We start from the raw sequence: 21,203 nt of genomic DNA, 5'->3' as shown, positions 1-21,203 counted from the left end.
AGAGGGGGAGGTGAACATGAACAGACAAAATGGGCCATTTTGAGTGTCTCCCAAGTTTCTGTTTCAAAGGGGACAAAAGTACAGACTTAAGTTCAAGGCTTAGGGTTTGATGGCAAACTCTGAGTCTACCAACTCTACTCAATGTTCAGTCATGTGACTTTGGGCAAACCTCTTTTATCTCAAAAATCCTTATTTATATAGTTTTCTTACTTGTAAAGCGGGAACAAGGGTACGTCTAAACTTCTGGTGTGGTTGGGATGATTAATAGTCCATGTCATAAATCCTATCTACAAACACTTTAAGTTCACAGTATCTCTTTGCTAGGTCTTGAACGTGTTCCCCCAATACTGTGTGTTGGAAATATGATTGCGGTGACAGCATTAATGGTGTCACCTTTCAGAAGAAATTACCCACGAGAGTTCTGCTCGCAAGAATAAAATGCTAAGCCTGTCTTGGTGGCTCCAATCTGAGTCATGGGGAAGCTACCATGGCTTCTTTATGGAGGGATAGGTTCAGTCTTCTTCTGGTCTGTCTTGCCCACTGACTTTCTGTCATCAGATGGCTCAAAAAGATGCCCTTCCCACATGCACCAAATTGACATTGGACTTCCCAGTCTCTGGAACTATGAGCCAGTATAATTGTGTTCACTGTAAACTGCCCAGGATGGGATTTTCTGCTACAGTTGAGCATAGCAGACTAAGACATGCTTATTGACTCTTTCATTTTAACACTGTTAGATCTAAGGCAGAGCATGCAAGATAGAGACTAGAGATAAAAGTCATATATAGAATATTCTAAACTATTAGTGGACCAGAAACAAATGAAAGTTAACATATTCCTTAAAAAAAAGTCTAAGCATAATATAACACACAATCATTTAGACCTATGTTTTGTAGGAGGTGGGGAAAATGTTCCTTTCAAACAAGTGGGACTTTATTTGAGAAATTAAGACAAATCCAGAAAACAGGAATTAAAGTAGAAGACATACCTTATAGGACAGAGAATATCCTCTTGTAGAGAATCGTAATTAAACATTTATGAATTAAAAGTTCTGAGGAATCCTGAAGGATACTGGATCACACAAAATTAGGCAGGTTCTCATCAAGGAAAACCAATTCATTTGGTGTGGCCCAAAGCTGCCTAAGATATTAGGGCATTTAGCCTCATTTGTACATAAACGTTTCCTGGAATTTGTCCCATACAACGGCACTTAGGTTATGACTCAGTTTAGCCCGAGAAGCTGTATCTGCTCAGTGTGAATGCTATGGAAATTGACTCTTAACTCCTCTGAAACCATCGTTCTGTGCTAAGAGTGGCTTTGTAGTTAATGGTCATCAACTTTGGCATCTCCAGAATCTTCTGGAAGACTTGTTCAGTGAAGATTGCTGAACCCCACCCTGAGGTTTCTCATCCAATAAACTAGGAAGGAAGCCTGAGAATTTACCAAGTGGCAACCCTGCTCACAGAGCTCAATGGTATTGTTGAAGGCTGTTGTAATGGGCTTAGGTCATGAACATAGAAGAGATCTGCTTAACCTCTGTTTCCACATCTGGATCACGACCTTAGCTCACAACTGTTTGTAACTCCAGTTCCAGTGTGGTGCACAGACATAAAATAATAAATCTTTTTCTCAATTATCATTTTCATGTATGTGTCACCTTAGAAATGACATAAATTTGGAACTGGAATCTCAGAATGCAGTGTCTGCTCATGGGTAAAATTAAAACAAGATGTTTTATAGCCAGAAGGATACAAAGTGTGACATCCTGACAGACCTTTATTTAATAAGCCCAGAGAAGAACCCAAGTGAATAACAAAAAGGCAGGAGTGGGGTTCTCCTTGAGCTTGGTTATCCTATCCAGAGGCCTAGGAAGAGCTCACACATTTGCTCCCAGTTGGCCACAGCCAGGGCAGCCCCAGGAAGCATCCCATCTCCCCCAGCTCTGAAACCCTGTGCAAGCAACTGCTTCCAAGAAAGCTGCACTCTGCCCACGGGGCATTCTTTAGGGCTTACTGAATGTATAAACCAACTTCCCCCTCACTGTCCGCACAAGGGCAGCAAGGATTTTATAAATGTGTGACCTTAGGTTTTAAAAGGAGAACACAGATGTTCACAATGATCTAAACCACCCATGAATGTCACAGAGGAGAATGTTAGTGAGAAAATGGGGAGATTCGACCCAGAGCGATCGGAACTCTAAAAACAGGCAAGGAATGGCCAGTTTAGATAGCTGCAGGGGTGTGAGAGCCTCCTTGATTGGGCTGCTCAGCGTGCCTCTGGGAAAGAGTTTGTTAGAAATGAACAGCGTTTGCGAATAGACCCCCGCTCCTCTGGAAGATGCTGGTTTTCACTGGCTGTTTTCCCAGGCTTCTTGGGTAGATTTGCCAACAGAATCCCAGCGTCCTCTGAAGAGATTTGTACACTACTGTCCTGTGCCGAACAGCACCAGCCTTTGCTCGCTCAAAATGTAGGCTTTTTTTTTTTTTTTGGATCAGACACAAAGACCAGTCTAAGTCAAATGAAGTTCCCAATTTTTTTCTTTCATTTAGTGTTACATGGCCACCTATTACATTCTGAGTCTTGTGAGAGGTATCAGTGATCCAAACATGGTGAGAAGCGTCTGTGTCGTGTTGTGTGTGAGTGTGTGTGTGTCCTGCCCAGGCGGCTTGATGGAGTGCACAAAATACACCGGGCACTACAATAGGAAATGGGTTAACGGGAGACAGGCTCTAACACAAGAACTCTGAGCGCCCTGCTTAATTCAAAGCCCTCCATCCACTGACCTCCCTTCTGTCCCACATTCTCACCTCTCCAGTGCAATCCTGTGTCATCAAAGGCTCCTTCTTCAAAGAAGCTTCACAATCTGGTTCCTCGGTGCCCACAGGGTTTTAGCAGTCTAGAATGTTCCTTATGTATCTTTGTGTGCATATGTGATTTGGTTTAGGGGAGAAGAAAGTTCTCCTTGCCCAGCACGGTATATAGCCCAAGAGCAGTCTCTTTAGCAAAACCTCCTTAACTCTTCCCGTCATGATAACTCCCCACCCCTCAGCTCAAGCCACAGTATTGATTCCAATAATCCCCCTCAATTCTGCGTTAGTCTGTAGGCCGCTTCTCGGAAGTATTCCGTGTGAGTATCTTAGCTGGCTGGAAGGGAAATACTGAAAGAGGTAAATGAGGAAAGTCAGCCTGGCGTTTGAGAAGACACAGGAAATGACCTAGATAAGAGCTGAGCATTCAGAGACAGGTGAGACCAGCGTGGGATACTGTATATTCCAAAGACAGCTTTTACAATATCTCCCAGGCTCTTCTACACTGTGGCCTCCTCTCAAGAAAGAAGTCTGATTTCTGTTCCATGGACTTTCTGTTGGTCTTAGCATGTTTTTGCAAGGATGCAAGGATGGAGCCAGCCTGCTGGTCTGGGTGGAGGGATTTTCTGAGAATTCTGGTGGGAGTCGTCTGTCTCTCCCTCAGGCCTACTGTGGACATACTGACTTGAAGGTTATGTTTGTTGTTCACATAATATTTACATTCCGCTTCTTTCATCCCATGGAACTCATTAGCTAAATGTTGCCCCCCCATGGTCCCCTAACGGTTCTCCAGCATTTCTCTCAGGACGATATGAAACATAACTCGCCCCTGAGCTCACAATAACTTCTTTTCCCTGGTTTCATATTTAAGATCTCTCATAACGATCGGAATTGCCTGAGGGAGCAGCTGACTGAAGACTAACATACCTAACATACGGGCCTCACAGTGAGTCTGGAGAGGAATTGAGATTTCAAATCACTTGAACCATTCCTTCCTCCTGGGAGAGGAGATGGGTATCATGGCCCGTATTTTCAGAAGACCTTTAGTGTCTGTCTGTGAGATGTTCAGGAAGCTATTCTCCTGTCGAAGAATGCGCTTGCAGTAAGATTGTTACAAGAGTACGATTTTGTGTGACCTTCAGACAACTGGATGTTTCCTCCAGCCAAATATCCCGTTTTTACAGAACAGCAAAGTGCCCAGCACTCAGGGCCATAACGTGCATGTTTCCTCAGTGAAACAGAAGGATTCTGCTTTTCTGCTTTGGGAGAAGCCTCTCCTTTGTATCTGTGCTTCCCAGAGATCTGCAAACTACACTATGTTAGTTAAACCTAAGAGCTTTTCGCTCAACGGCTCTGGCCAAGGCAGCCTTGAATGAAAACAAATGGGAGAATTAGCTTCCGAGGCAGCCAGGATCGATTGCCTTCAGGTGAGTTTTGGCTTGGGGAGCCTAATGAGGACAGGCCAGATGTCTAGCAAAGGGTGAAATTAGGAAGGGCACTGTCTGCCCCCCTTAATCATCAAAAGGTCTCAGAGTGCCCACCCCAAATATATGTGCTGTCATGGGCATTTCCCGCTATTCTGGACTAGCTATGCAGTAATAGTGTTTCTATTAATTACTCTATAACAGATTAATGTCAGTTAATTAACACAAACATTGATTTTTCAGTATTTTAAGAAGAGCTCCAAATCACTTGTAAATGACCTACTATGCTCAGTTTTGCAGTAAGCAGCCACTAAGTCAAGAGAAGCCAAGGGGCTCACTTGTGTGTGTGTGTGTGTGTGTGTGTGTGTGTGTGTGTGTGTGTGTGTGTGGTTTATCCCAGGCTTGCCTTCCCAGTTCCCTGAGGGCATGATCAGGGCATGATTCATCTCTGACTACTTCTCGGTGTCTGGCACAGTGCCATGCACCCAGGAGTGACACTGTAAATAGTTTTGGAATGAATGAAAGGGACTTTCTTTAAAGCCAGGTGTGGTGTACACGCCTTTAATCCCAGCACCCTGGAAGCAGAAGCAGGCGGGTTTCTGTGAGTACAAGGCCAGCCTGGTCCAAATCGTGAAGTCCAGGACAGAAGAGTCACCCAGGGGGATCCTGTCTCAAGACACAACCAAGAAGAAGAGGAGGAGAGGCCACCTTGAATAGGAAGGAGTGGGTTCATCGTGAAGGTCCAAACGGGGCCTCTGAGAACGGAGTGAGTTGGGAACCATTTGTACAGCTCTGTGTTCTTGGCACCACTTCAACACATCCCCTGTCTCTTGGCCAAATGTCAGGAAGCTTGTCTTACTACTGAGGAAAGTCACCTTTAGAGAAACCATGGGATCCCTCCCAGATGGTCTGCTCTCCCAGTTTGGGGAATTAGAAAATGAAAACACATATACAAGTACAAATGTCCCAAAATTCTTGTAGGTGGCCCAAGTTTTTTTTTTTTTTAACACATCTAAATTTATTCAACTCATTATTGTCAGAGCTGTTTTTCCATAGAGAAAGTTAGACAGCATATTTAAACTATCTATCTTTCTGCCAGACCAAATCTGTACAGAACTCAGAGTAGCTCATGCTGTTGACATGGCTGGACACACTGATTAATTTCTTATGTGTGCACCAAATTCTGTACTTGGCTTTGCAGATATCCTTAACCATAAGGTACAGCTCAGAGAGAAAACAAAACACCAACTTGAACTTGTAGCCCAGAGAACTGTGACTCGTAAAGTTAAAAATCAGAGGTTCTTTGTTTTAATTAATTAATTTATTTTACATCCCAACCAAAGTTCCCCCTCCCTCCTTCCCTTCCATTCCCTTCCTCTACCCTCCCCCCAGTCCGTTCCTTCTCTGTTTCTGGTCTGAAAGGGACAAGCCTTCGTGGTGTCAACAAAGCATGGCCTATCAAGTTGTGGTAAGACTAAGCACCTCCCCTTGTATTAAGATCAGGCAAGGCAATCCAGTATGAGGAATAGGTTCCCAAGAGCCAGCCAAAGCATTAGGTACAGCCCCTGCCCCCACTGTTAGGAGTTCCACAAGTAGATCAAGCTATATAACTGTTACACATATAGAGAGGTCTTAGGTTGGTCCCATGCAAGCTCCTTTGTTGTTGGTTCAGACTGTGAGTTCCTATGAGCCCAGGTTAGTTGTTTCTGTGGGTTTTCTTGTGATGTCCTTGACCACTCTGGCCCCTCTAATCCTTCTTCACTCTATTCAACAGAATTCCCTGAGCTCAGTCTAATGTTTGGCTGTGGGTCTCTGCATCTGTTTCCAGCAGCTACTGGATGAGGCCTTTCTGGTGACAATTGGGGTAGTCACCAGTCTGGATACAGGAGAAGACTAGTTCAGGCTGCAAATCTGCTATTACTAAAAGTCTTAGCTGGGGTCATTCTTGTAGATCTGTGGGAGTTTCTCTGGCATCAGGTTTCTACCTGACCTCGAAATGCCAGCCCCCCATTTCCAGACATCTCTTTTAGTACTATCCCCATCCACTTACCCCCCCTTAACCTGATCCCTCAAGTTCCCATCCCCATCCACCCCAGTCAACTCAGGAGATCTCTGGCTAACTTGTGTTTTAAATTAAACCATCTTCATTAATCTGTGTATTGCCATGACTTACCAGGTATGCTGTGACTTACCAGGTAAAATTCCAGTGTCTGTCTCCAGTGGCATCTCTTGACTCTGCCTTCTTTCTCCCAGCATTCAGTTTAGTTTTCCCCCACCTAGCTCTGTTCTACCCTATCACAAGTCCAAAACAGCTTCTTTATTAACCAACGGTATTCACAGATACAGAGGGGAATCCCATGTCACCTTTCAGCCCTCCCTTTTACCTAGCCCTTTACCTAGTCCCTTTACCGGGACTGTGGATTATAGCATGGTTATCTTTTACCTTACAGCTAATACCCACTTAAGAGTGAGTACATACCATATTTGTCTTTTTGAGTATGATTTACCTCACTCAGGATGATTTTTTTCTAGCTCCATTCATTTGCCTTCAAATTTCCTGATGTCATTTTTTTTGTTTTGTTTTGTTTTGTTTTTTGAGACAGGGTTTCTCTGTAGCTTTGGAGCCTGTCCTAGAACTAGCTCTTATAGGCCAGGCTGGCCTTAAACTCACAGAGATCCACCTACCTCTGCCTCCTGAGTGCTGGGATTAAAGATGTGCGCCACCACAGATGTCATATTCAACAGCTGAGTAATACTCCATTGTGTAATTATACTACATTTTCTTTATCCGTTCTTCTGTTGAGAGACATCTAGGTTGTTTCCAGGTTCTGGCTATTACATAGTTGATCAAATGTCCTTGTGGTATGATGGAGCATCCTTTAGGAATTTTCCCACCCAATAGTGGTATTGCTGGGTCTTGAGCTAGATCGATTCCCAGTTTTCTGAGAAACCACCATATTAATTTCCAAAGTCACTGTAAAAGTTTTTGCTCCCACCAGCAATGGAGAAATGTTCCCCTTGCTCCACATTCTCTCGGGCATAAACTGTCATTTGCATTTTTGATCTTAGCCATTTTGACAAGCATAAGGAATCTCAGAGTCATTTTGATTTGCATTCCTCTGATGGCTAAGGATGTTGAACATTTCTTTAAGTGTTTCTCTGCCATTTGAGATCCTTCTGTTGAGAATTCTCTGTTTAGGTTTGTTCCCCATTTTTAATCGGATTATTTGGTTTTTTAATGTCTAATTTCTTGAGTTCTTTATGTATTTTGGAGATCAGCTCTCGGTTGGATGTGGGGTTGGTGACGATCCTTTCCCATTCTGTAGGCTGCCGTTTTGTCTTATTGACAGTGTCAATAAGCTTCTTTTGCCTTACAGAAGGTTCTCAGTTTTGTGAGGTCCCATTTATTGATTGTCAATCTCAGAATGTTTAGACCTCCCTTGTGCTGGAAATATGGCAGGAAGGTAAAGTCTCCATATTATTCCATATCTTGACTGCTTTAAATTGTTCTATAGATTACTTAAAAACAATCAACACCCAGGACTGAGATGTATGCTAACACTTCCCATTCTTGCAAAGAGACTGTGGGTGTTGGAGGAACAGGCAGCAGAGTGGTCAGCGCTGCTGACTTCACCTGCCCTCCTCCTGGGAACCAAAGCCAGAAAAGTTCCTCGTCACTGCGGCTTTGATCACTTGCTCTCTATTTTTAGAACCCTTCTGTCCAACTTTCTCTGCCCCGCTGCTGTGACCTTTCATGGCACACTTCTCCCGATGGATATTTTGAGATCATGTTCCTTTCCCAAAGTATTACTGCAGCTAGAACCAATGCATGAGGCAGATCAACACAAGTTCTTGCTTGACCAAGTACCCGAAGTACATGTTACCGCAGGAGGGTGAGGGAGCCCGGGTACAAAAGACGGGCACATCATCTGTATTTTTAGTCATCAAAGCATTCTGGAAGGACTGCCCAATTCATTAGATACCACATGACAGCTTTATCTAGCTAGAGGATCTGGACATTTGAGGTAATGTGTCCAGCACAGCTAAAGGGTTACAAGAGAGAAAGAAGGAAAGAGAAAGAGAGAGGGGGGAGAGGAGTGTGTGATTTAGGAGATACTTGACTGACTAGTAGTTCTTAGAATAGTATTTCTGCATAGAGATTTTGAAAGCAGAACAAGAACAATAGAAATAGAGCAACAGTTTAGGTTCAGGGATAAACTATCGCCAGTGAAGAGACGGGAATTGCTTCTGCTTGTCACTGTGTCTTCTGTCCCACACACTGTTAGTCAGACAGCTACATTCATTAGAAATATTTGACACAACGGTAACAATATTTATTGAGCATTTGGCATTATGTACTTGTAACAAGAACTATTTTTATAAGTTCTACATAAATCATATGATTGAATACTGGCAATCACACTATGAAATATGACCCTGTTCTCCCTTTGAGAGGACTATTGAAGTGCAGAGAGTCTGAAATCTTGGCCAAATTCAAACAAGTGCCTATAGTTTACAACAACTTTTTGAAGTTATACTAAAAATAGCATAAAAGGGGACCAACAAGATGGCTCAGTGAATAAAAGGTGCTTGCTGTGAAGGCTTGATGACCTGAGTTCAATCCTAGACCCATGTAAAAGTGGAAGGAAAAAAAACCAACTCCATGAAGTTGATGATTAACCTCGAGGTTACATACATCCTCATATAGCATGCACACACAACAATAATAAAGTTTGAATTTTAAAAATAACAGAAAAGTTATGCTGGAATAAAATGTTGTAAGAAAATCAGATCTTGATTCGCACAGAATGCTTTGCCTTACTTTTTATTCAATGAATTGGTTTGATAACTATCCCCAAGTCATTGATCGTGAAAACATTAATCTCGTCACTACATAGTGTCTCCTGAGAGATATACTAGACTATAATAAGCTCAGTGCTCGGAAGGATGTTGCAAAGTAGACAGTCTTCTAAATTGTTGGTGGCATTTTATGCTAAAATGCTGTGGTCTGAAAAACAGCTTCATATTATATATCAGCATGAATAAAATGATCCATACTCATTGCTCATTCTTGAAGACACAGAAAAGTATTTATGGTCATACTCATTTTCTCGTGAAATCACCCCAAATGTCCACTTTTGATAATGCAATCTGACACTTTAAGGAGACCTCGGTGACATATGAAGTCATTTAAACAGACACAACAGCTGAGTCACATCTTAGTAGTGGCACAAGCTACTGCCTGAGTGAATGTTCTCCTTATCCTGGACAATAAACTACCTTCCTTTTTACTGCGAAGGGATACCCAACTGAAGTGTTTGCAGATGTTGCTAAGTTAAGGTGAGATCACACCGGGTTGGAGCAGATTCTAAGCCAAAGAATGCTCCACTGACAAGAAAGAATTTGGACCCGGGTGCACAGGTTGGAGGCGAGGTGAAGCCACAGAGAGAGAACAGGCTGCCAACGATCACCGGCAGCCATTAGCAACGTAGACACTGGAAGAGGTAAGAAGGGGTTCTTTTCCAGAATCTTTGGAAGTAACATAGCCCCTCTGATACCCGGATTTCGTAACTCTAGCCTGTAGAATTCTGAGCCGTGCAAGCCCCCCAGTTTGTTGTCGGATGCCATAGTAACCCCACAGAACTCCCAGAATCCTCAGCAAAACCCCAGTCAGGAAACCTGCACTGTCTGCAGACCTGCAGAAACAGTGACCTCATCTCAGAAACAAACAAAGACGGCAACACAAAAACTGGACAAAAGATGTAAGAATAAAACCCACCTGGGGATGAGGGACAGCAAGGGGTGGCTCCCCGAGTCTGAAGAAGCCATCCTCCCGTTTTCCAGTGAACACTTATCAGCCAGTCACCCAGGGAAGGAAGCTGCCAGCGGCTGGGAACAGAGGAAACAATATTTGGAACAAATGTAGAACAGGGGGTAATTTGTGTGCCCAGCAACCAGAGGAGAACTTTCTAAATTCTGGGACACTGTGAGGGATATTCAGAAAGGTTTTGCCTTAACAGCGAGGACTCATTAGCTCTGATCTAGCCTGATTTAAACACTACTCTGATCTTTAACAGGGATTAAAATAAGACTTAAAAGGGATTAAACAATTTGTAGATAATTGTGTCACATACATCAATCCGGGGATATTTTTAGGAATGCAAACAGATTTAGCATCCAACAAGGCAAAATTCTCTGTGTCTGCCATCCACTCAGAAACGATCGGCTGCAAGGTGGAGGGATGGATGGCCCAATGACTGGTAACCCTTGCTGCTCTTGTAAGAGCATCTTCTGTTGATTCCCAGCATGTGGTCAATTTCCCAAACGATCTGTAATTCCAGTTCCAGCAGGTCTAACGCCCCTCCTGGACTCCAAGAGCACCAGGACAGACATGGTACTCATACACGCATGTAGGCAAACACTCGTACATACAAAATAAGAAGTAATCTTTAAAAAACTGATCAGTAAGGCAGTTTGAAGAGAACGGCCTCATAGGTTCATATATTTGAATGTTTGGTCCACTGGTGGTGGAGCTGTTTGGGAAGGGCTAGGAGGTGTGGCCTTGTCAGAGGAGGTGTGTCAGTGGAGGAGGGTGGAATTTGGGATGTCAAGAGTCCCTGCTGTTCCCAATTAGTTCTCTCTCTTTCTGCCTCAAAGTTTCAGATAGGATGTGAACTCTCAGCTACTGCTCCAGGGCCATGTATATCTGCTTCCTGTCATGCTGGTCATGGACTCTACTACCCTCTGGAACCATAAATCCCAAATTAAAAGAAGTCCTTTATAAGTTTCCTTGGTCATGATGTCTCTTCACCGCAACAGAACAGCAACAAAGATAATCTGATATACAAATAAGAAAATGAAATCTTAGACAAGGAAAAAATGAATAGCAACAGATCCATAAATTAGACATGTGACGGAATTAGGAGCAAACATATACAAAGATATTATGCCTATATTTTATATGTGCAGCAGTCATAGAAATAAAGCATATTAAGTAGCAATACAGGAGATAGTTCAAAAGACCTGAGTCAAGCTTCTATAGTTGAAGGTGAGAGTAGTGCCTCATGATGGTAATTTTAGCACTTGAGAGGCTAAGTCAGGGAATCCAAAGTTCAAGGCTAGCCGATGCTAAAAAAAAAAAAAAAAAGAAAAGAAAGAAAGAAAGAAAGAAAGAAAGAAAGAAAGAAAGGGGGAAATTCTAAACTTGAAGTTACAATGTCTGAGGAGAAAAGGGGAGTAGCAGAGATGAAAAGACAGGTAACAAACCCATCATCTAAAAGTATTGATGAGGGGGCTGGAGAGATGGCTCAGTGGTTAAGAGCATTGCCTGCTCTTCCAAAGGCCCTGAGTTCAATTCCCAGCAACCACATGGTGGCTCACAACCATCTGTAATGAGGTCTGCTGCCCTCTTCCGGCCTTCAGGAATACACACAGACAGAACATTATACACATAATAAATAAATAAATATTAAAAAAAATAAAAAATAAAAGTATTGATGAGGCACTAGGGGAATGACTTACTGGTAAACACGGGCAAAAGAATGAAGGTCTGAGCGCCAGTCACCAGAACTCAAGCAAAGCCCAACAGTAAGTAGCCCACGTCTATACCCCAATGTGCCATTGGCCCACGTCTATACCCCCAGTGTGCCAGTGGCCCACGTCTATACCCCAGTGTGCCAGTGGCCCACGTCTATACCCCAGTGTGCCAGTGGCCCATGCCTATACCCCAGTGTGCCCATGACCCACATCTATACCCCCAGTGTGCCAGTGGCCCACGTCTATACCCCCAGTGTGCCCGTGGCCCGTGTCTATACCCCAGTGTGCCCATGACCCACGTCTATAACCCTGCTGTGCCCACAGCCAATGTCTTTTGAAGGAATGAAATGAAAGCTCGGTATCTGAGTCAGTGCTCTCGTCTGTGAAGAGACTCCATGACCATGGCAACTCCTATAAGGGAAAGCATTTAATTGGGGCTGGTTTACAGTTTCAGAGATTTAATCTGCTATCATCATGATGCGACATGGTGGCATGCCAGCAGATGTGGTGCAGGAGAAGGAGCTGACAGTTCTACATCTTGATCAGCAGGTAGCAGAAGGCATCTGTGTCCACACTGGGGATAGCTTGAGCATAGGAGACCTCCAAGCCCATCGCCCACAGTGACACTCTTCCTCCAACAAGGCCATACCTACCCCTACAAAGCCACACCTCCTAATAGTGCTGCTCTCCCTATGGTCCAAGTATTCAAACACATGAGTCTGTGGGGGACATACCTATCCAAACCATCACACAAAGTGTATCAAAAACTGGGGGATATGGCCAGGATGATGGTTCATGGCTTTAACCCCAGCTCTGGGAAGACTGAGGCAGATGGATCTCTGTGAGCCAGCCTGGTCTACAGAGCAAACTCCAGGACAGCAGGACTAAATAGAGAAACCCTGTCTCAAAACAAAAGGAAACAAAACAAAATTTGAGGGAGGCAGTTAAAGCGGGAGTAGAGGGATATTTGCCACATTGAATAGCAGAGGCAGGGCTGGTGATAGAGTGTTTACTGTGCATACACAAAGTCCTGGGTTTGACTCATAACAGCACATAAACTGGGATGCATGGTACTGTTCGTTTCTAACCCCAGCCCTCTGGCTGTGGAGGCCAGAAGATCAGAAGCTCATCAATATCCATGACTATATAGCAAGTTCAAAGCCAGTCTGGGCTACATGAAACCTTGTCTCACAAACACAGAATCCAATAGAAATAAAAGAGACTCTTGTCAGTGAGCTCAACTTCCACAGTAGGGCATTTTTTAAAAAGAAGGACGTTGGACCCAAAGTAAATGGAAGAGAGGAAAGAAAGCAAGCTAGATGTCGTATCAAGAAAAGTGACGGAATACCCCTAAACGCCATCAAACCATGTGGAATTATGGAATAAAACCCTCTTACCCAAAAGACTCTCCCTTGTTGTCCACTTCTATTGAGGTAAAGCTCCGAATTACTGAACGCGTCTTTCTTTGGCAGAAACGTAGGGTACTATCACATACCGTTTGGGGTGAAGCCAAGAGTGTAACTCATGAGGCCACCAGCTACATGGATAGCAGAATACCAGAAGATAGAATTTCCCTCCAAGAGCTACAAACATTAAGAAGCTGGGTTATTTACTAAGGAAAATGGAAGGAACATTGGTTTAAAAACAATCCTACTCTTGGTGAATGGAAGATCCTTAGAAATCCTAGACAGTCAATTACTAAATCTAGTCATGGGAACATAACATTTTCCCTGGCAAGCTCTATAAAGCAAGTTCAAGAGCAGCATGATGGAGAAGCCCCATCCCAAACCCCAAGTCCAACCCCTTGAACATGTACATGGTCACATGCAGGCATAAGGTGCTCATGCATTCTGTATGTTTATAAAGTCCTCACTGTGCCTGTAGACGCTCTGTCCTTCCACAGTCTCCCCCTCTCTACTGCGCCTTCGCCAAGGTCTGAGCCCGCATCTTAGTCATCGCTGTATCCTCAAGTCCCAGCATGGCACAAACATTTCAGGAAGGTTCTTTAACACGCAAAAGGGGACCCTCTGGGCATCTAAACATTCACAGCTGACACTTGTGAAAGAGTCTGGAGACCTACCTTCAAACAATACAAGACTTCAGACCCAAACTGAAACCAAGGAACAGAGAGAGGCTTGCTACCTGTTTCCCGAGATTAGATTTTTTAAAGTCTTTATTTTAAACATCTGCTTGCAGCCTTCAGTCAGAGTTTGGGTGGGTCTGGCTTTTATCTGCCTCCATCTGCCCATCCTTTTCCCACAGTGTTCTGGAAGAAAGCTGACGGTGGTGACTCACGACTCGGCACACTTCTTAGTTCCTGTGAGCCGACACCAAACTGTGTTCCAACGGGGAGGCATTTACTAAGGATCAAGACCTGGATGTCCCTGGCCTGCGGAAGTAGGTCACAGGGTAGCTCCCAGCATGATACCAAATTAACTGCACTCAGTACCTGAGGGTTAATGACTAATAGCTGGAGACAAGATTCGAAGTGGAGATTGTCTCCATTCTCGTTCCACGCCCCTTCCGAAGTCTTCTCTGGGCCTTTGCCATATTTCTCTCTTATCTCTCTGGCTCCAGTTTTCAGGGTCATAGGCTTTAAAGCTGAGTTGATAGGATGGCCACACTGTGAGAGTTAGTTCTTTCCAGCTTCCTTTCTTACTCGGGGCTCAAGGACTCCTCTAGTCAGTACAGAGGAGAGCTATGACCTAGAAAATATACAAAGCCCGGTGGAAAGAGACACAAATGGAATTGGTAACAAGAAATGACAAGGAGACCCTAGGAGTGTGGCCATTGGTTGCTGCTCTCAGCTTCTCCCCATTAAGACCAGATTGAAGCTGAAAGTGAAGAACAGCTGGGGTTCTGAGAGCTTTTTGGTGGTTAACCCAAGGGCTTACCACAGCCAGAGGTACCTGCTGGCTTTTTCTCCTCTCTCTCCCTCTCTCCTTCTCTCTCTCTCTCTCTCTCTCTCTTTCTCTCTCTTCCTCTCTCTCTCTCTATATATATGTATGTATGTATGTATGTATGTATGTATGTATGTATATACCCACATATATGTATGTGTCTTATACAACTATATCACACACACACACTCCAACACACCCCTCAATGTATCTGTCCAATGCCCTCTTAACCACCTAACTATCTTCAGATGTGCACTTCCAGTATACATCATAGCGCTCTAAGGTAGCCTTGGGTTGCCATGGCACCTACCATCTATCCCCAAATCATGCTTCTTTCATTATTTCTAATAATCACTACATCCTCTGGAGTGTGTCGTTTGTCCCTGGCAAACAGCTTACACATATCTAAATCATCCTCCTGGCCAAGAAATAAGGATACACGTAGGCTCAGCGTCACCCTGCTGCTCTCTGATCCTAATGCTGGTGCTGATGGTAACAACTTGACACTAATGATCCCATTCACTTCAATTAGCATCTCCCTTTAGATGCTGAAGAGTCATTTCTCGCTCAGAGACTAGCAATCCTGGATCTGAAGGTGTAAGGAGAGCCTAACAGGTTGGCTCCACTAAGACACAGGGCTGGTAAGGATCTCTAAAATACAAAGGTTGGGATGTAGCTCAGTTGGTAGAGTCCTTGCCTGGCATGCATGAAGCCCTGGGTTCCAGCCCCCATCACTGTATAAAATCCAGGGGGTAGCACAGGCTTACACTCCCAGAATTTAGGAGATGGTTGCAGGAGACCAGCAAGGCCAGCTACATAGTGGCTACATAGTGGATGCAAGTCCTGTCTGGGCTACATGAGACCCTGCCTCCAAATAAATAAATAAATAAATAAATAAATGCAATTTTAAAAGAAGAAAAAGGGGAAACACTTGCAAAGAAACGCAAAGAATTAGCATAACGTCACAGGGATTTAGAAAGGACACAGGCCTGTGTTAGAGTCCCAAGGGCTCAAGATGTTAATCACCTGATTAAAATCACTGAAACTTTATTTTTTTCTTTTTAAAGATTTATTTATTTTTATTTTATGTGCATGGTCATTTAGATAGCATGCATGTCTGCGCATCATGTATATGTATATACCATCTCTATAGTCCCCTGAAACTCTTAAACTTAGAAAGATGTCAGAAAAGTCCATTCCACAGGATGCTTTGAAATTAAAAAAAATATTATTAGTAGTGCGTGTATGTGTATATGTATGTGTGATCTATGTGTGCATATGTATATGATATGTATGTGTGTAATGTGTGATGTAAGTGTGTATGTGTGTGATGTATGTGGGTATGTGTGTATATGATGTATGTGTGATATGTGTGTGTATATGTGTGTGTACTAAATACAGATATGTATGTATGTATTGCCACACTCAGTGCTGTGTGTAGAGATCTGTGGAAAACTTCATGAGTTGGTGCTCTCCTTTCACTGTGGGTTCCGCCAGGGTCAAACTCGGGTTCTCAGGCCTTGGGGGCATGTGCTTTTACCCACTGAACTATCTTGCCACCTAAGAGGATCTCTTGAATGTTTAGTGAGGTGGCTTTGAAGGCATTTGTCCTGTCGTAGATGCCCAATAAATGTCACTTTTCTTTTCTCCTCAGAAAGGGACGTTAGTCATCCAAAGCCCCAGCATCCTGCGGCTCAGTCTCTGTGTAATCCACACACCCTGAGCCTGCGCCCTACCCCTTGCTGCTCTGTGAGTATGCACACCCTGCCCCTCCCCCGCTCCTCCCCACCGCCGCCAGGATTTTCCCTCCAGATGCTTGCTAATCTCCCGTGAAATGCACATGTTCTCTGCAGTCATCTGCTTCAAACAGAACACGTGTGGTAGGAAGAACCATGCCAGCCTCTTCTCCTTTGTCAAAATATACACACCATCAAGTACTTTCCTTTTAAAAGGTGCTTTCAGAGGTAAACCTCGCCTATCTGTGCTCCTACAGCAGCCTGGCCACACTGTTCCTGAAGTGTGGACCCATGCCAAGGTGCTGCTTTCATCTGTCTGTATGTCTGTCTATCTATCTATCTATCTATCTATCTATCTATCTATCTATCTATCTATCTAATCTCTATCATCTATGTATGTATTGTGTATATGTGTATGTTAGTGTATGTATGAGTTTAAGTGTATGCAAGTGTTTGTATGGTGTATTGAGTGTATTATGTGTGGCTGTATGTGTTTGTGAGTGGGGACAATCATGGCATAGCATGTTCCCAGGGGTCAGAGGACAGTTTTCAGGTCTCATCTTCTACCTTATTAAGGCAGAGTCTCCGATCTCTGGCCGTTTCTGCTGTACTTGGGACACCAGGCTAGCTAAGCTTCAAGCCGGGGATCAATTCTCCTTTCTCTGCCTTCCATCTCAAGACGGGAGTGCTGCGATTACAGTTATGAACCGCCTCATCCGGCTTTCTGTGTGGGCTCCTGGGATTGACCACAGATTGTCAGCTCGTGAGGCAATTTTACCTCCCTGCCATCTCCTCAGCCCCGTGTCCCCTTTGGGAACGCACATATGTCCCCGGCCATTGAGAGGCACAATGGCAAAGATCAGATATTAGTCTCTGCTTTGTTGCTCAGGATACAGCCATAATCATGTTTCAAGTTTATTCGATAGAATTGAACTGTCCATCCTTGGTCTATAGCACTCTAGTGCTTTGTTATACTTTGTAATTCATTAGCTCTCTCAGAGTCTCAGAAATTTCAAGGGCTGAACACACACATTTTCTTTGTCCCTTAAGAAACAACGGTGTTAAAAACAGTTTTGTTACATTGTTTTGTTTTTCAAGCTGAAACCCAACCAAACAACTAGCTCACACGAGCTTCAAGCTTCTTTCAGCTTGCCATAACCTAGGGCACCACCACCCACCCGTGGAAGCTCAGGGGCAGCTTGTGAAAGCAAACCCTGGGTGTGCTTGCCTGGTGCCTGGAGAGTTCTGTGCCTAGTAACTGTTGTGAAGGTGGCCACAGGTCGTGGGTGGTGGCAGCCCTGACTGCCTTGGGCCACAAACTCAGTGGCGCTGACTAAGCTACAAAAGGAGCAGCTCTCCATCTTGGAGAGGTTCTTCAGTGCTCACACCTGGCTCCTCCCTTCCTTCCTCCCCTCTCCCTCTTTAGAGGAAATGGGAACAAACTCAGGCAGGGGCCCTAAAGAGAGTGATTTTTTTTTCTTTATTAACAGACTCTCACCCCATAAAAACTGGGAGTCCACAGTTACTGAAGACACAAATAAACTGAAAACACACCTGGGAAAAACAATTGAAGGGATGGATCCAGTCAGTTGTTAAGGAGACTTCCAGAAACTGCTGGCTAGTTTTTGAACTTTCAGGTGGATTCCACAGGGGCACCCATACCAGGCTGTCCTTGAAAGCAGTGACCTGTGGCAAAGACACTCTGCTCTAGTGAGAACTTTGCCTCGCGTGGGCGCACTGGTTACAGAGATCTACTGAAGCCTCCTTATCTCATCTCTTAATAAAACACACCATGGGCTATTTATAAAGTTCAGTTCAATGCACGAATTCTCGGCAAAAGGCAGGCTCCGTAGATGGTTCCAAATGGCCCCACTGCTGAGGCCAAGTAGCAGCCAGGTCTCACCCCCAGACACAGCACTTACTTGTTTGTTTGTTTGTTTGTTTGTTTTGCTTAACTACTCCCAGGTACATTTCTCTGACTCTCTAGTCCAACCCTTTCATTTCATTGCCTAGGACAGGAGGGCCACCGGCAAAACAACAATGCTGTGGTAGGCAAGGCTGTTTGAGTACTGTATTGGCTGATCTCCGGTACCCAGCACAGATCAGAATACTAGGCTAAATGGGTCTTTGTGATTGCATTGTCAGTATGCCATACACACGCTCATATAGCCCGAGTTCATCTAGTCTATAGACTAGAAAATACTTTCTAGAATGAGGCGAGCTCATTTGATGTTAATTATCAGAACAGCTAAGATCCTGATAGTGCTTAGCAACTGGGGTAATCAGAATTTATTTAGCACTTTTTTGTGTGCCAAGCATCAGGCTGAGTATTAACACACATCCTTGTGTCTTCCTTTGCACAATCAGCCCAGTGTCAGAACTCTCCCTAATACTTAATCCCTGTGACCTGTAAAAGCTGGCACAGATAAAAGCTTCAGTCTGACTGTGGACTCTATCTGTGTGCTTATCAACTGTGCCCAAATCAAATCCTTCCTGAGTTCCTAATGTGGTGTGTGCACTTGTGTGTGCTCGCGCGCATGTGTGTGTGTTTGTGTGTGTGTGTGTGTGTGTTTTAAGTGGGTAATTAAAAGAACGGTGTTTCCAGAAATAAAACACAAGAGGTGAAGGCTGAATTCTTGAATCCCTGAATCTGGAGCGAGCCCATTTGATAGTGACTTATAATTACTATATTTCAAATTGCTCAATCATCTCCTGAAGTTAGATTGCAGGGCGGGGCGGGAGGTTCCTTTCAGTTCCTTCCAGTGAAATATTTCTGTGTTAGCACAAGACAAGAAGTTCTGTAAGGTACGGGATACAGCTGGAAACGCCAGGCTTCCTGTGGCCCCGCGCCAGCTGGAGGAAATAAACAGATTTCGTTCCCATTGGATACGGGTGCCCTAGGAAAAGTGTTTCCTGTCGTGTTGCCAAGACAGTGCCAGCTGCCCACAGCACTGAGTCAGGGGAGAGCAGAGGGGAAACAAAAAACTGAGTGGTATTTGGGGGAAGAATAAAAAAAAATAAGAAAATGACAGTTTTTCCATTTTACTAATAGGTCATAAACTTCTACTAGAACCAAGAGTTGAATGGCATCTGTTGTGTGTGCATGCCTGCCTGTGGAAGCCAGAGATCGATAGCATCTTCCCTGTCACTCTCCACAGCATCATCAGCATCACTATTACCATTATTGTTGTTGTTTTATTGACTAAGTCTTATTATGTAGCCCTGGTTGGTTTGGAACTTGCCCTGCAGACTAGGCTGGCCCTAGACTTGAGTCTTTGAAGAGATCTGCTTGCCTCTGCATCCCAAGAGCAAGGATCTGAAAAGCTGACTCCAACTTACTTTTTTGAGTCAGGGTCTCTCGCTAAACCGAAGCCCACTGATTTTGCTAGGCTGGTTGACCCGTGAGCTCTAGAGATCAATCCACCACCACCTCCTCATGCTGAGATTTTAAGACTGATTTTGTTTGGATGTTTTGCCTGCTTGTGTGTATGCACACCATGTGTGTGCCTGGTGTTAGCAGAGATCAGAAGAGGCTGTCGGATCTTTTGGAACTGGAATTATGGGTGATTGTGAGCCACCGTGTGGGTGCTCAGAGCTGAACTCCTGGCTGCTGCAAGAATAACAAGTTCTCTTAGCTGCTGAGGAGCCAGCTTTCCAGTCCCCCATACCCAGCTTTTCACACGCGTCCTGGTGATCCGAACTCAGGTCCTCAAGCTTGGTGGGCAAACGCTTTAGATTCTGGGCCACATCACTTCTGATTCTTAAGTAAAATTTATTTGGCAATGAAATGGACAGTGGGTGTTCTTAGAAGCTTTGCGGGTAGCTGGAGCTACAGGCACCAGAGAGGGCAAGTCCCTTGAGGTCTGCAGCCTGAAGTGTGGCAACCAGCAACTGTGAGGGATCATCTTCAGGCTTCCTAGAATCGGCCAAAACGGTGTCGATGTTTTCAAATGTCGAAGACTTCACAAATACATCTGACCTCTGGTCTAGCTCTTACATGAAAACACAGGCCTATGTTTTCTTTCATCCATTCCCAACAGCCCCTGACACTAAGGACAAGTGTCAGCCAGGCATCCTCAGGCATGGCATTCTGCGACCTCACTGTCTGCAGCAACTTGATTGTGTGTCCCCCCTGGACTGGGATCATTCTTACAGAGAAGGAAAGCAAGGTGGACCACCACAGCTCTTGGTCAGCATTTAAGCAAAATGCCAATGTTGTGACAGGCAAGGCAGGTGCCACCTGATCTCTGAGCAGTATGCTAAGTGACCCTGTGGCTTAACCATCATCCTTATATTTGGTCAAGGCTCTGCTGCCTCTGTCCCAAATGTACTTCCCTATTAGCGGACACTCACTTGCCCTTTCGGCTCCACATCAGCAAGTTCAGCCCTAACCCCACGTGCCTGCTTCTTCACCAGACCTGAGCATCCTGCAGGGGAAGTTCTGGTTTGTATGTTCCTGGTCTCTATCACTGTGCCAGGTCATTTCATGAACTCAATAAATCTGGCATTTGGAAAATAGCCGGTCCTTCGGTATATAAGTGTGTTTTTACTCACAGTATGGGGCAGGAGGGGAGAGAAAATAATTGAAAACAAATTGATGAACCAAGCCGGGCAGTGGTGGCGCACGCCTTTAATCCCAGCACTTGGGAGGCAGAGGCAGGTGGATCTCTGTGAGTTCGAGACCAGCCCGGTCTACAAGAGCTAGTTCCAGGACAGGCTCCAAAACCACAGAGAAACCCTGTCTCGGGAAAAAAAAAAATTGATGAACCAGCAAGTAAATGGTACTGAAATTTTAACTC

The sequence above is a fragment of the Alexandromys fortis genome, unplaced genomic scaffold (assembly GCF_014885135.2).
Source record: "Alexandromys fortis isolate MF-2015 unplaced genomic scaffold, M_Fortis_MF-2015_v1.1 scaffold_124, whole genome shotgun sequence".
NCBI lineage: Eukaryota > Metazoa > Chordata > Mammalia > Rodentia > Cricetidae > Alexandromys > Alexandromys fortis.
This window is presented reverse-complemented; position numbering follows the sequence as displayed.